Genomic DNA, 16,048 nt, shown 5'->3' with positions numbered 1-16,048 from the left:
CTGAATTGACCTGATCCACCCCTCCCGTCCAACATTGCCCCATTTATTTCGTGGTGAAGAGCGAATTCTGCCTGGAATGAAACCTCTCACCACAAGGTGGCAGCAGACACTAGGATTTATTCCTGTCACCCTCTGGCGCTTTGAGTTGTTCAGTCAAGTAACTAGATGTTTAAGAAGAGAAACTTCTAGAAAGGTTCTGGAAGTTACAAGAATTACTCTGCTTTCTGTGTTTGCATTAATCAATAATCTAGAGTACACTTCTCAAGCTTTCAAGTGCACACGAATTTCCTAGAGGTCTTTTTAAGATGAAGATTTCGATACAGTACATCTGGGGTGGGATCCAAGAATTCGCACTCCTAACAAAGTTCCAGGTGATGCTGATGATCCTGGACTGCTCCTGTAGTAGTGAGGGTCTTGTATGTTTCAGTACTGGGGGAAAGAGCTTTAAAATGGTATAGAATGAAGTGTATAATGTTGACGGATTAAGGAAGTGGATTTGGGAATTATGCCTGGATACTCATTTCTAGCTTAGTTATGTGACCTTGGTCAATTCATTTTAACCTGTTAATGCCTGTTTGCTCATCCCTAAAGTGGGAATACTCATAGTGCCCGAGCCATAGTTTTATGGCAAAATTCAAGTGAAATAGAAATTCTGCTTCGGCAGGGAATGAGACCCAGGAATCCATATTTTAGGAGACTGGGTGCAGATGTTCCTCTGTACCACATTTGAGAAGCACTGAAGTAGAGCGTATCTAATATGCTTGGCCAAATGGACATGTGCTCCCCCCCGGGTCTGTTTTCCTTCATCTGTTGCATCCTCAGAGCACAATAAATAACAGGTACTTGAATAAATGAATACATGAATATTTTCTGTAGCAACAGGCCAATGTTTTTCATGCAATTATTGGCACTCCTGTCTTAATTCTGTTGTATTCTGTTAATTATCCAGATGAATGAGATGAATTTTTTCTTTTTTTTCCTTTTTTGAGATGGAGTCTCGCTCTGTTGCCAGGCTGGAGTGCAATGGCATGATCTTGGCTCACTGCAACCTCCACCTCCTGGGTTCAAGCGATTCACCTGCCTCAGACTCCCGAGTAGCTGGGATTATAGGCATGCACCACCACGCCCAGCTAATTTTTATATTTTTAGTAGAGACAAAGTTTCACCATGTTGTCCAGGATGGTCTTGATCTCTTGACCTCGTGATCCGCCTGCCCCGGCCTCCCAAAGTGTTGTGATTACAGGCATAAGCCACCGCACCTGGCTGAGATGAAATTTTTTTTTTAATTAACTAATTAATTAATTATTTTTGACCACTGTCAGAAAAGAGATGAATTTTATACTAGGAAAGAGAGCTGTTTTTTATTCGTGCACGGGTGTCTATGTTTGTACGTGTCTGTGTGTGTGCGTGTCTGCATGTAGTGTGTATGTAATAGGCTGAAACATTTGCTGCTGTGGCTCCTGTGACAAAACCTGTAGGTTCCCAAAGGAGTCCTGAAGCAGATGATAGAGCTAGAAAGAGTGGGATGGGGGAAGGGGTTAGAGTATAGAGAGACACCAATTTTGAGCTGTGTCTGGATTTATATTATAGCTCTACCCTTTACAAGCTTATGGGTCCTTGGGCAGGTGACAAAAATCTCTTTGGACCTTCATTTTCTTGTTTGTAAAATAGGAATCATAAGTGCTACCTCCCAAGGTTGTTTTAGTCATTCAGTTATTCAACAAATATTTGAATGCCTAGTGGTTGCCAGGCACCACCCTAGATACCAGGGATACTGCAGTAAACAACACACGTGAAATCTCTGAACTCATGTAACTTAATATGCTGTGGGAGACGCAGGTAACAAAAGGGAAATGAATATTCTGATTTCAGCTGGTAGTAAATACTATGAAGAGGATGATAGGGTAGAAGGACTGAGGATGAGGAGTGACTTTAGATGGGGCGTTAGGAAAGTCTGTCCAATGAGGTCGTTGGTCCTGAATGCTGAACAGGAAAAAGAGCCAATCGTGTGAAGATGAGTGTGACCCAGGCAGGAGAAACAGTGTGTAGCAAAGCCCTGAGGTGGAAGAAGCCCAATGTCTTTGAAAATGTGGAAGAACTCTAGGTTAGGTGGAACAAAGAGAGGTAGGTGTGTATGGTAAGCTGGAGAAAGGGCCAAACCTCTTGAGTCCTACAGATCAAATTAAAGATTTTGGTCTTGATCTTCAGAACAATAGGCAGTCGTTGAGGGTTTTGTTTTGTTTTTTTTTTTTTTTTTGAAACAGAGTCTTACTGTCACCCACGCTGGCATGCAGTGGCACCATCTTGGCTCACTGCAACCTCTACCTCCCGGGTTCGAGCCATTCTTGTGCCTCAGTCCCCTGAGTAGCTGGGGTTACAGGTGCATAACACCACGCCCAGCTAAATTTTTTTTTGTATTTTTAGTAGAGACAAAGTTTCAACATGTTGCCCAGGCTGATCTCCAACTCCTGAGCTCAGGTGATCCGGCCACCTCAGCTTCCCAAAGTGCTGGGATTATAGGTTTATTGAGGGTTTATAAGGAACTTGTTCATATATTTATTTGAAGAAATGGGATTCGGTTGTGAAGAAAATGACTAGAATCCTTTCCCAGGATTTGGGCGTTACAATTACATTACAAATCTAGTGGAGGACACAGACCCCAAACATATTAACCAACAGAAAAATTGTTTCAGGTGCTGAAAAAGACTGCTGTGAGAAAAGTAGAAAAACAAAATCAAAAAAATAAAAAAGAAGAAAAGAATAAAAATAAATAAATAAAAAGAATAAAAAAATAAAAAGTAGGAAAACGTGGTAGGAAGGGACAGGGAGCGGCACTCCTCCAAAATGATCAAGAAAGATCTCTTAAGGAGGTGGTGTTTAAAGCAAGACATTTAATGTTGAAAAAGAGACAAACTGTGCTGAGATCTGGGAGAGGTATTTCAAAGACAGAAAACTACGTGAGCAAAGGTTCACAGGCAGGTGCAAACCAGGCGTGTTTGGGGGCAGGAAGAAGACCAGTGTGGTGGGAACATAGGTGACAAGGGAAGGCATAGTTACACATAATATATTTTTAAAAGATTGCTATGTGCAGCTCAGAAAATACATTAGAGAGGAAAAGTGAGTGTTGAAAAGTCTTTAGGTAGGCACTTGGTCCAGGCTGCTAAGAGATGGTGAGGAGTACCAGAAACGTGTAGATTCAGGCAATATTTAAAAGTGAAATACCGAAATGAACTGGGATATGGTGGATGATACAGTTTGGATATGTGTCCCTGCCCAAATCTCACGTTGAAATGTAATTGCCAGTGTTGGAGGTGGGACTGGTGGGAAGTGATTGGATCATGGGGCAGTTTCTCACCTTGTGACAGTGAGTGAATTCTTGCAAGATCTGGTTGTTTAAAAGTGTGTGGCACGCCCCGCTGTCTCTCTTGCCCCTGCTTTCACTTAGTGCTGTGTAATCTCCTACCTCACTTTCAGCCAGGATTGTGAGCTTCCAGAGGCCTCCCAAACAACAGATGCTGGTGCCATGCTTCCTGTACAGCCTGCAGAATCATGAGACAATTAAACCTTTTTTCTAGTAGATTGCCCAGTCTCAGATATTTCTTTATAGCAGGCGTCCCCAAACTACGGCCCGCGGGCTGCATGCGGCCCCTTGAGGCCATTTATCCGGCCCCCTGCCGCACTTCAGGAAGGGGCACCTCTTTCATTGGTGGTCAGTGAGAGGAGCACAGTATGTGGCGGCCCTCCAACGGTCTGAGGGACAGTGAACTGGCCCCCTGTGTAAAAAGTTTGGGGACGTCTGCTTTATAGTAATGCAAGATTAGCCTAATGCAGAGGGCGAGTAGAGAGAAGGAGATACTCAGTTGGGGTGTTAAGTTGTTGCTGTAGTACAGTGGTTTAACTAAGTGGGGAGCCGCGGAACTAAAGAGAAGGACACCCATTCAGGAGTCCATCAGTCCACTCTCCTTGTCAGCTACCCTTCACAGGACACGTCTTGGAGTTATCCCTGTGTGATCATTCCCTGAACATTTGTAAATGTCCTTCTGAAAAGCCAAAAAGCCAGCTGGAGCCGGACAAAATCCAGTCAAAACACAGTCTCCCTTGTTCTCAACATGATCCTTCCATTGAACATATCTGAGATTGCATAATCCTATTCAGGTAACCATGACAACAGTTGACTCCTATTGAGAGAGCGATTGATTGAAACCTCTAAGTCAGAGATGGCAAACATGAATACCTGCAGGAGCCAGGCAGGGAAACATGAGAAGCAGTGGGTGGGGTGTAAAAGGGAGGGCTGGGAATTGTGGTAAACTGTAGAGTACTGGGCCAGTCCAATTCTATTGAACTTCAAATCTTTAAGAAGCTTTAAAAATGTGATCTGCAGGCCATATTTAGCCGGTGGGTCACCAATTTGCTGCCTCCAGAGATGTTTTCATGTTAACTCTCTGTTCAGCCAGGTCACTCCCATCAGTGCTCCTAAAGCTGATTTTCCACCAGGCCTTAACTTAAACATATTCACTAGAATTCAGTTGGCTCTTGGTCCATTATTAGACTCTACATCTTCTCGCTATCTGGTTGCGTACTAACTTTGCCTAGCAACTTGTAAGCCCTCCGCAAACTTGGTAAGCTGAGATTCTAGGTGAGGTAAATACATAGAGTAGAGCAGGACAATGAACTTTAGTGACCTGGAGTCATTATTAAACAGAATTCTTTGGAAAACACATGAGTTTCCCGAAGAGTCCTCACTAATTGTGGCCACCCCAGCTTTACCAGGATTTCGGAGACCTTTGCATGTGGGGAAATAGCAGCTGAGGACTTTTCTACTTGGCTCAAGCAAATCCTCTTGCAAAAGCTTTTGCCCTTTTGAAAGAAGGAGGTATCGCATTACAGATCACTCAGCAAGAACTGTGTCAGGGAAAGTTTATACAGGGTGCCTGGAGACACAGTGTTTCTTCTGGGAAGACTCCTTATAAAGGGGTGAACTCCCCAGAAGTCAGCAAAGGTGCAGCTGTGTCTTCAAAGAGACAACAGGTTTTCAAGTAAATCATGCCTTTTTTAAGTTTGTTTTTTGTGTTGGTTGCTGCCCCAGGTACGTATTTCTAACTTACAACTCATATAGCTTTGAAATAATTATTTGGTAGTCTATCAGTTGGTATTTACTCTCTCATTTCTCAGTGTTGGTCTTTGAAATTGTCCGGTGCCCTGGGCCGTACCCCACTGTAAAGCCAATATACAAATCCAAATGTCCTCTCAGATGCTGTTGATATGAATGGGGATAAGCTCTTTGGAGAGCAATTTGGAAATACCTGCCGGCATCTGAAATTTCCAGCCTCAGAGCCAGCATTCCACTTCAGGAAGGCTATCCTTCACAAGCCCACAATGATAGAAGGATATATGTAGGTGTATTTGTAATATAAAAACTAGAGGCAGCCTATATGTCTGCCAATGGAGGATTAAATAAATGGTGCTCCAAACATCCTATGGATAGTGGAGCTGTTAAAAGAAGAAGGTTGGTCTGGGTGTTCTGACATGCAGGTAAGGAGGTAATCTGTGGTGTACTGTGGAGTTCTGTAGAGACAGGATGTGCTAAAGCTATGAGTACAACAAGATCTTTAAAAAAAAATCACCTCTGCATATTCACATGCCAATAGGCACAGAAAATTCTGAAATAATGTGTAACAAAGATTTAACAGTGATTATTTCTAGAGGTTATGAGTGAAATTTGTAGAGCAGCAGAGGTGTGAGAAATATATAGGAGATTTAAAATTTTTTACTTTATAGATTTTACTGTTTGACTTAGGAAAAGAAAATAAATTACACTTATACTAAAAAATTGAACCTAAAAGTTTAGAAATGAATCACCCAAATTCTGAATGCATAAATACCAAGATAAAGGTTTAAATAATTATTTTCTCTCACCATGGCATGAATTGATTATTAAAATAACTGAGTTGATGAATTCAACCACTTTTAGAATCAACCACTTCTAGAGTTGGGAAAGAGCCAAACTGTGTTATTCACAACAAAAAAGCCAAGTAAAATATGTCTACTCTTATAAGAATAAATGATAGGTATCTTAAAGACTGAAATAGCTGATGAAATGTAAGAAATATTTTATTTCAACTTAGTTTGTTACATTTAGACTTTTTTGTGTGTTTGGGTAAAAAAAAAAAAAAAATTCTTTTTTTTATTTTGCTGTTATTGCCCAGGCTGGAGTGCAGTCTCGGCTCACTGCAAACTCCGTCTCAGGTTCAAGTGATTCTCTTGCCTCAGCTTCCTGAGTAGCTCAGATTACAGGCATGCACCACCCTGCCCAGCTAATTTTGTATTTTTAGTAGAGACAGGGTTTCACCATGTTGGTCAGGCTTGCCTCGAACTCCTGACCTCAAATGATCCACCCACCTTGGCCTCCCAAAGTGCTGGGATTACAGGCATGAGCCACTATGCCCAGCAGGTAAAGATTTTTATCTTGAACCTGGAGTCACACACTGGAGATGCTCAGACATGTTTGGCCAATAGCAAGCCTGTGGACCTCATGCAACCCAGGACGGCTTTGAATGTGGCCTAACACAAATTTGTAAATTTTCTTAAAACATTATAAAAATGTGTGTGTGTGTGATTTAAAGTTTTTTGTTTTTTTGTTTTTTGTTTTTAGCTCATCGGCTATCACTTGCATTCGTGTATTTTAGTGTATTTTATTGCCCTAGACAATTCTATTCCTTCCAGTGTGGCTCAGGGGAGCCAAAAGATCGGACACCCCTGGCCTACAGGATATTTATATATCAGAAGATTTCACATAAAAATCTCCATTTCAGGATCCTCATAAAAAAATAAGAGTCCCTGGCAGCTCATAGAGGCAGAGGAGTGGCCCCTGCGGAGGGTGGGGACAAGCCCCAGGTTTACTGCGGTCGCTCCTGCTCCCAGGCGCTCTATGCCAGCTGTCAAGCACTATTTCACAATCTCCGTGAACAGAGTTCAACTAACTTTTAAAAACATTTTAAATTAATTTTATATATTTTTTTCTGTTGGTTCTGTCTTCCTGGAGATCAACTTTTGTTGTTGTTTTTTTAACCTCTTCTTGCCCTTGGGTAGGAGGGGGCAGCCTCTCAGTCTCCATCATTCTGTGAGGTCACCTGCCAGCATGTTCACATAGCATTCCGTATTTGTTCCCAATTTCTCTCTGTGATACAGCTGTGAGCCTACTGTCATTTTTTTTTTCTTTTTCTTTTATTCTAGAGAAGGGATCTTGCTCTACCTCCCAGGTTGAACTCAGGCTCAAGTGCTCCTTCCACCTCCGCCTCCCAAGTAGTCGGGACTACAGGTCTGGGCCGGTGTGCCCGGCTCCATTCTTTTTATTTTTACTTATTGACTTAATTTCAGAAAGTGAATAGTTTTTTATGTAACTATATTGACAGGAAATGCATTAAAAAATGCCAACTCTACTTACTTAAATAACGGTTTGGGCTGGGTGTGGTGACTCACACCTGTAATCCCAGCACTTTGGGAGGCCGAGGCAGGCAGATCATTTGAGGTCAGGAGTTTGAAACCAGCCTGGGCAACATGGCAAAATCCCATCTCTACTGAAAATAACAAAAATTCATCAGGCGTGGTGGTGTGCACGCCTGTAATTCCAGCTACTTGGGATACTGAGGCACAAGAATTGCTTGAACCCAGGAGGTGGAGGTTGCAGTGAGCTGAGATCATGCCGCTGCACTCCAACCTGGGTAAGGGAGTGAGACTGTCTCAAACAAAACAAAACAAAACCAGTTTGGTGGCTGGGTTGATATTTTCTGAAAATTGTGATCCTCTTTTCTAGAGATTATCATATGTTAAGGAATTGAGATTGTTTTTCAGAATATATCTTTAGTGGAAAACAAAATTATTCCCAAGTTTCTCAGCACATACAAATATATTGAAGAAAAAACTAAAATCAATTCACTCTTTAATTCAGTGGCAACAAGACACCATGGAATACAGATGTAAGCCATCATTGACATGATCCCATCTGCGAAATTGAATAGAGAATCCCAACCATCAAAATGACACGTAGTAGCAAGTTTTCAAGTGCGTTTCATGTCAGAATAATAAGGTCTTGACCCATAGGTCAGTAGGATTGATCTACTTCAGTTAGCAAAAAGGAATCATTTTATGCATTCATTTATTCACCTAATCATTCCACAAATATTTATTAAGTGCCTACTATGAACAGACACTGTTCTTGGTACTGAGCATACTGCAAGAACAGATGAAATTTCCCAATTTCATGACACTTGTATTTTAAGTGGGAGGGGGATAGGGAGGAGGAAAAAATTAACAAATAATATGTGAAATTTTAAGAGATGGGAAGTGTCTGCAGGGATGGGAAATGTTTTTATCTGACCTCAGAAGACCTCTCTGATACAGTGACATTCCATTAGGTTGACACAAACATAATTGCGGTCTTTGCCATTCCTTTTTTTTTTGTAACGAAGTCTTGCTCTGTTGCCCAGGTTGGAGTACAGTGGCGTGATCTCAGCTCACTGCAACCTCCAGATCCTGGGTTCAAATGATTTTCTTGCTTCAGCCTTCGGAGTAACTGGGATTACAGGCATCTGCCACCATACCAATTAATTTTTTGTATCGTTAGTAGAGATGGGGTTTCACCATATTAGCCAGGCTGGTCTTAAACTTACTGACCCCAAGTGATTCACCTGCCTCGGCCTCTCAAAGTGCTGGGATTACAGGCATGAGCCACCATGCCTGGCCTGCCATTACTTTGAATGGCAAAAACCTGCATATATTTATGCCAACCTAATAGTACAGACCTACGGGAAATGAATAAATGAGGCAAGGAGAGATCCAGGGAAGATGAACTTTAATGAGGAGAATGATTAGGGCAAAGTCCCCGTGGCACAGCCTGCTCAATGCGTGCAAAGAACAGAAAGGCCTGTGTGGCTGGAACAGAGGGAGGGAGGGCAAGAGTGGTAGAATATGAGGCCAGACAGATAATAAAGGGCCTAGCATGCGGGATCTCGAGGCCAGTGTAGGAGTTTGGCCTTTTACTCTGTGTGAGATGAGAAGCTCTTAGAGGATTTTGAGGAAAGGAGTAATGTTACCTGATTTCAGGTTTAGCACGCTGGCACATTCACTGTGGGCAGCTCATCACATAGATGTGCTTACTGATATTTTCTTACGTGGTTGAAATAACCCCCGTATTAATTTTCTTTTCATGTTGCAACAGATTATCCCAAACTTGATGATGCCTTAAAATGGCATAAATTTGTCTTACATTTCTGTAGTTAGAAGTCTGACATGGGTCTCACTGGACAGAACTCAAAGTGCTGGCAAGGCTGTGCTCCCTTCTGGAGGCTCCAGGGGTGAATCTGTTTCCTTGCCTGTTTCAGCTTCTCAAGGCTGCCTGCATTCCTTGGCTCATGACCCAACCCCCTTTGTCTATTTTATAAACCAGCAATGTTGCGTCTTTCTGACCATGCTTCCTTTTTCTGACTCTCTTCATACTTTTAAGGACCCTTGTGATCATACTGGGTCAACCCAGTTAACCCAGTGTAGTTCCCCATTTCGAGATCCCTAATTTATTCACACTTGTGTTCCCTTTGCAATATAAATTAACACATTCCAGCTGGGCACAGTGGCTCATGCCTGTAATCCCAGAACTTTGGGAGGCTGAGGCAAGCAGATCACCTAAGGTCAGGAGTTTGAGACCAGCCTGGGCAACATAGTGAAACCTCATCTCTACTAAAAACACAAAAATTAGCGAGACGTGGTGGTGGACACCTGTAATTCTAGCTACTCAAGAGGCTGAGCCAGGAGAATTGTATGAACCTGGGAGGCAGAGGTTACAGTGAGCCGAGATCATGCCACTGTCCTACAGCCTGGGCGACAGAGCAAGACTTCACCTCAAAAAAACCAAAACCAAAAACAAAAACAAAAAAACACATTCCCAGATTCTGGGGATTAGGAAGTACATGTCTTTGGCATAGGGAGTGGTGAGGGGAGGATTATTCTATCATGTTCCCCAAGCATCATTACTTTGCTAAATAATTACAGTCCCCCATCTCCAACATAGTCATATATCCCTAATAGAATGCAAATTTCGGCCATGGAGTAAAAGTTCTGAATAAGGTCTTGCAATGTGGTTCCAGAGGGAAGTCAATGAGCAAAAATAAAAAAAATATCTGGTTAACAAGTCTTATGGTTCGGACATTTTCAGATCACCGCTTTAACAGAAAGGTAGTATGTATCCTAAAGCACACTTTTGGAAGTAGAAGATAATTTTTTTAGTTCAGGAAAGAGGATGGTGAAAATATATATGACTGGAGAGAGGCTTGCAGCCACATTCATGAAATAGATTCATGAAGTTTGGGAGAGGAAAGATTCCTTTGATGGAAACCAAAAAAAAAAAAAAAAGGCAGGTTAATTCTCCAGCACTTCAGTGTCAGAGGACACTACTGGTGCCAACAGATGGAACTGGGCCAGTGTGCACTGAAATGGTGAGAGTGGAAGGGATATGGGTGGGAGACTGAGATGTCTGCCTCATTGCTCTTTCTAGATAAACCACACTACCTATTGGACTGACTGTGCCTAGGCAGGGAGTGAAGGGGAAGGTATGAGGCCCATTCATCCTTGTGAATTTCTTAAGTTCTACCTAATACCTAGGGGCCCACCTTACCATTCAATAAAACCTTGGCCAACTAAATTGGAAGAGGTTTTAATTTGGGAAGGGAGAGGCAACAGGACCTGAATTCAGGGCTCTTTAAAAAAATTATTTGCTTTTTCCAAAGGGCATTCTGAGAGTCTAGCCTTAGTCTACCTTTGCTAAAACCTTCACTGTAAAGAAAAAGCTCAGTTGAAATTAAAGGGAGCAGAGAACAAACAAAAGAGGGAGAAAGAATAAAAGAGAGAAAAATACAAAGTAAGCCAGCACAGTAGGACTTTGTTTCCAAATGCATTGTGACTTCAAGCATTGAGTAATTTCCTGACGCCACAGGGTTAGACAGAAATGTGAGTAAGAATAGTTTCCTAAATTATGTTATTCCACACAATAATAATTGTTCCCTAAATGACGTGATTCCATACAATTATTATTAATTATTATTGTATGGAATCACGTCATTTAGGGAACTATTTTTACCCACATTTCATGCATCCTGTCTAATAAAACATAATGAATCTATGTAAAAAGAAACCTTACATTTTCTATCAGAATGAATGACAAATCATAGTGGCCAATAATCTATATCACTTATGTCTTAAGTAACAATGAGCAGCTTTCTAACTGGTTGAGCCAGGGGCTTCTTACTGAGTGACAGTTGACTTCGAGTGTCAGAAAAGATGAGTTGCTTGTTCAAGAGGTCATAGATACAATAAGATGCCGAACTAGGATCTGAGCCACCATCTGCTTGATTAAAAAGTTCATTCATTGTGTCGTTCTCCTCCTTCCTCCGCAGAGCTATTGGTCAGTTGTTTGAGAACCTTCTCAAATTTTGACATTCTGAAAACTTTTTCTTTTCTTTTTTTTGGGAGGGGGGGATGAAGTTTTGCTCTTATTGGCCAGGCTGGAGTGCAACAGGGCGATCTTGGCTCATTGCAACCTCCGCCTCCCGGGTTCAAGTGATTCTCCTGCCTCAGCCTTCCTAGTAGCTGGGATTACAAGCATGTGCCGCCATGCTTGACTAATGTTGTATTTTTAGTAGAGATAGGGTTTCTCCATGTTGGTCAGGCCGTTCTCAAAATCCCAACCTTAGGTTATCTGCTCGCCTCAGCCTCCCAAAGTGCTGGGATTGCAGGCGTGAGCCACCATGCCCGGTGACAGAGGACCTTTCTAAACTTCAGTATTTATCTGAAGTAACTGATGATATCTGATATCCCTGATACTCTTTTCTTACTGGAATGGCCAGTGCAATATTCTTTATGTTTTGTTGCACATTGCAAAACATTATTTTATCACATTGCCTCATCAGATTCTCTTGAAAGCTGACACTAAGGGAAGAGTTCCAGTGGAAATACTGTAATTAACTTGGGAGCTGATCCTAGGAAACACCCGGAGAGGGTTAAGGAGGCCAGGCAATGAATTGTAGACAACAGATAAAGGGTGTGTTGTCAAGCATGTTAGCAATGGGGGCAACCAGAGCTCAATTTCACTGGGGCACTCAGGGATCCAGTGTGGAAGCGTACCTCAGTGTACTTATCCACAATGAAGGGTAAGGAAGCTGACGTATTTGATCCCCATGTCCCTGTTGGCCATTGGTTGAGGACAGCTTCCAGGGGCCTTCACTCTCTGGCACTCTGGCTTATCCTTTGTGCAGAAGAAGCTGCTCTCCAGGCAGAATTGTAGAAGTAGCATTTCCACGTGTAGAGGTAATATGGAGGAAATGGGGTCAGGGCAATGAGCATCTGCTACACATATCGTTTAAAGTATATTTTAAAAAAAAACAACTAAATAAAAAAGAATAAAAGATCTGCCCTTGCTGGGAGACAGTTCTCCATGGGTCTCTTGCACTTCTGTACATCTTGTGAGCAGAGGCACTGGCTGCCTTTATTCTGGAAAATCTTTTTCAAGGATGTTTAAATAGTAATAGAGATATTATTTTCCTCTGAAGCAGAGGATGGTTTGTTTAGCATCCAGTATAATAGTTATTTTCTCCCTCCAGGTCAAAGGTCAGGCAGGCTTACTACTCACTTTATAAGACCTGGGTTCTTAAGTTAAGGGTTTCTCAGTGGTGATGCAAATGCAAACCCAAAGCCTGCATAGCATCTACTTAGGCCATTGGTTTTTGCCCCCATGGGGCCTGAGGAGCAAAGAGAAAGGATGTAAACATGAAGCTCATGTTGGTTGCTGAGCCATGAATAATAAAGTCCTTTGTCTCGGACCCAGAAGGTTTGTGTTTCCTGCCAGCCTCTGTAAAATTGCAGTATGGTAACTTGTAGGATAACTGCTGAAATCTTTTTCAGCTCTTGATCACACTACCAAGCCAACTCAACTGATTTTTAAGACATTTAATTTAAAACGTAACTTCAAATTTAATAAAAAACATTTAATAAAAAAGAAAAAAAAGAAATATTTATTGCACTTTTCCTTTGTGGTTTTAAAATACAAAAGAGGTTGGGAAGCCTTGTAGAAATCTCTTTAAAAAGCCAACTTTTGTGTTTCCTCTAAGATGTTCTAGCTTTTCCAAATTTTGTCATTGAGAATGCCAACCCTCTTCTGGAAAATGCCTCTGAACATACACAGGTTGCCAAGATCACTGTGTCTGTCTCACCTCATGCTTCTCTGGTTGGAGATCCTGTCATTATTAATGCCAATCCTGCAGTCCATCCATTTGTGCTGTCGCGTAGATCCACACATTTTTGGGAAGTAAGTGTGTTGGCAAACAGTATTATTGCTTGACACCACAAGGGCTCTAAAATGACATCTCATTCTCTTTTTTTCTTACCTTCTACTGTATGTTATTAATTTGGTGACCACTCTTTGGAACCCTATTATATGTCAGACACTCTAAAAATCACTGGGGACATCAAGATCCATTTACTTCACAAGCAATTATTAAGAGAAATGCCAGATATACTATGCACCTAAAGTAAAATAAATAAATAATAAATTAATTAAGTAAAAGGATCTACTGAGACACAGGGAATTTCTTGCCTTCATGGAATTGCCTTGTTCATAGGGAGACATACTAATCAAGTGAATACACCCCAAAATGTTAGGTTGATCTAAATGTAATTGCAGCTCTTGCCATTACTTTCAGTGGCAAAAACTGCAATTCCATTTGCACCAACCTAATATAAAATTGTAAATGCAATAACAGCCAAGAAAGGCAGACTCACAGTTCTGCAGGAGCCCCCAGAGGGGACATTTGAACTAGTCAGACTTCCCTGAGGAAGAGCTACATGAAAAGCAGTCTGAAGAATGCATAGGAATTAAACAGATAAAGAAGCAAAGAGCATTCCAGGCAGAGGGAGCAGCATGCATGAAGGCCCTGTAGCAAGAAGGAAGGAGCACGGTAAAAAGCCAGGACTGAGGGATCAACAGACAGGAGCCCAAGGGAAAGCATGGTGGGAGACTATACTGAAAAGGAGATGGTGGGTGGTAGGGCAGAGCCTGCAGTGTCTGTGAGCCATGTCAGGAAGTTTTGTTTACCTAGATGGTTATATCATACCCAGCTAGATATAATATAGCAAATTTTTCCTTCTTGATCGAAGTTTAGGCAGGCTGATTGTTCATTATAAGACAGGGGTCTCCAACCCTCAGGCCATGAGCCAGTATCAGTCCATGGCCTGTTAGGGACTGGGCTACACACAGAAGGTGAGCTTCTGCTGGCAAGCAAAGCTTCATCTGTATTTACAGCTGTGCCGCATCACTCACATTACCGCCTAAGCACTGCCTCTTGTCAGATCAGTGGCCATATTAGATTCTCATAGGGGCATGAACCCTATTGTGGATTGCTCATTGGTGGGATCTAGGTTGTGCACTCCTTATGAGAACCTAATGCTTGATGACCCCTCACTGTCTCCCATCACCTGCAGATGGGACCATCTAGTTGCAGGTAAACAAGTTTAGGACTCCTACTGTTTATACATTATGGTGAGTTGTCTAATAATTTTACTCTATATTATAATGTAATAATAATAGAAATAAAGTGCCCGGTAAATGTAATGATCTTGAATCATCCTGAAACCATTCCCACCCAGTTTGTGGACATTGTTTTCCATGAAACCAGTCCCTGATGCCAAAAAGGCGAGAGACTGATGTTATAAGAGCTCCAGGTTCCCTAAGGTTGGAGTTTCTCAAACCTTGATGCAAACTCACTGCATGCACAGCATTCAGTGGTGCCCCTCTACATGGTCCCCGTGGCACGAGAGAGCAAGGGGACCCTGTGAACATGAAGCTCATGCTGCTTGCTGTGCTGGAGTAATAAAGTCCTTGAGAGCAACATGTTGTGTAGCCAATCTAGTCTAGTCTGGCTCCAGTCTGCAGGTTGAGTTCAGGTCTGTCTCTTGTCCTTCCCATTCTCCTTGGGACACTGGCTAGCGGAGGGACATTACTCTCTGAGCAAAAGGAGAACAAGAGGATAAGCTCAGCCCCACATGCACATTTCAAGACCCGCATCTCCTCATATCATTAGCTAAAACAAGTGTCACATATCCAAGCCATGGGCTGAAGAAATATACCCTGTTTTTATTAGGAGGAATTGCAAAGGCATGTGGCAAAAGACATGAATATGGAGAAGATTTAAAAAGTGGGGATCTTAAATCCACCTCCCACATCTAAGAAACTACTGAGCAGTTCTGCAGAAAAGAGACATGATTTTCTTACAGCTTAAATTGCTGCTGTAAAGGAGAACAGTTTTAAAAGGGACAGGAGAGGTCTGTTATGAGGCTCTCGAATATCCTTTGCAAACCTTGACATTGTCATACTTAAATTTGCTTCCAACTTTAGTTTGGTGTAAAATTTTCTCTCCTGTTTGTTCTTTATTCGATTTTTGTTATAAGTCTAAATAGCAGCAGAATAATGGCAAAGAGTGTTCAGTAGTTTTGCTTTGTGTGTGTGTGTGTGTGTGTGTGTGTGTGTGTGTGTGTGTGTGTGTAAGGGTAGGGAGCATAGCTGTTCTAAGCACTGATTTGGGGGTCTGATAAACCTGGTTTTCAATCACAGCTCCTTCAGTCAGAAGAAAGATGACCTTGGGTAATTTACTTGACTTTCTGTGCTTTAACTATTTTTTTCTATATAATGAGATTAACCATAATAATAGCAGCTCACTCAAGGATTAGCAAGAAGATTCTAAAAGATAATGTATGGGAAGCTCTGTCTTACTGTTTTGTCCATAGCAAGCAGTTAACACACAGTAGCTGTTACTGTAATAAATATGCTTATACTTCAATATTTAGCATTATTATGGCCAGATGACAGATATCAAAACACTAAGAAAGATGTGGCCACATAATCATAACTGTACTAAAGACAAGCTTTAGAAGTAGTTCAATTATGCAGCAGTTTCATAACATGCAAATACACCCGCAGATAAAGGCTAACCGAAATGAGTTAATATCC

The 16,048-nt window shown here is 41.8% G+C and overlaps 1 protein-coding gene across 1 annotated transcript in view; it reads left to right on the top strand.

Moving 5' to 3' along the window:
* THOC7 (THO complex subunit 7) overlaps positions 1-16,048 on the top strand; it is a 62,628-nt gene that overhangs the window by 44,016 nt on the left and 2,564 nt on the right. The gene's annotated exons all lie outside the window — the stretch shown is intronic.

This window comes from Saimiri boliviensis, chromosome 8 (genome assembly GCF_048565385.1).
Source record: "Saimiri boliviensis isolate mSaiBol1 chromosome 8, mSaiBol1.pri, whole genome shotgun sequence".
NCBI lineage: Eukaryota > Metazoa > Chordata > Mammalia > Primates > Cebidae > Saimiri > Saimiri boliviensis.
This window is presented reverse-complemented; position numbering and strand designations above follow the sequence as displayed.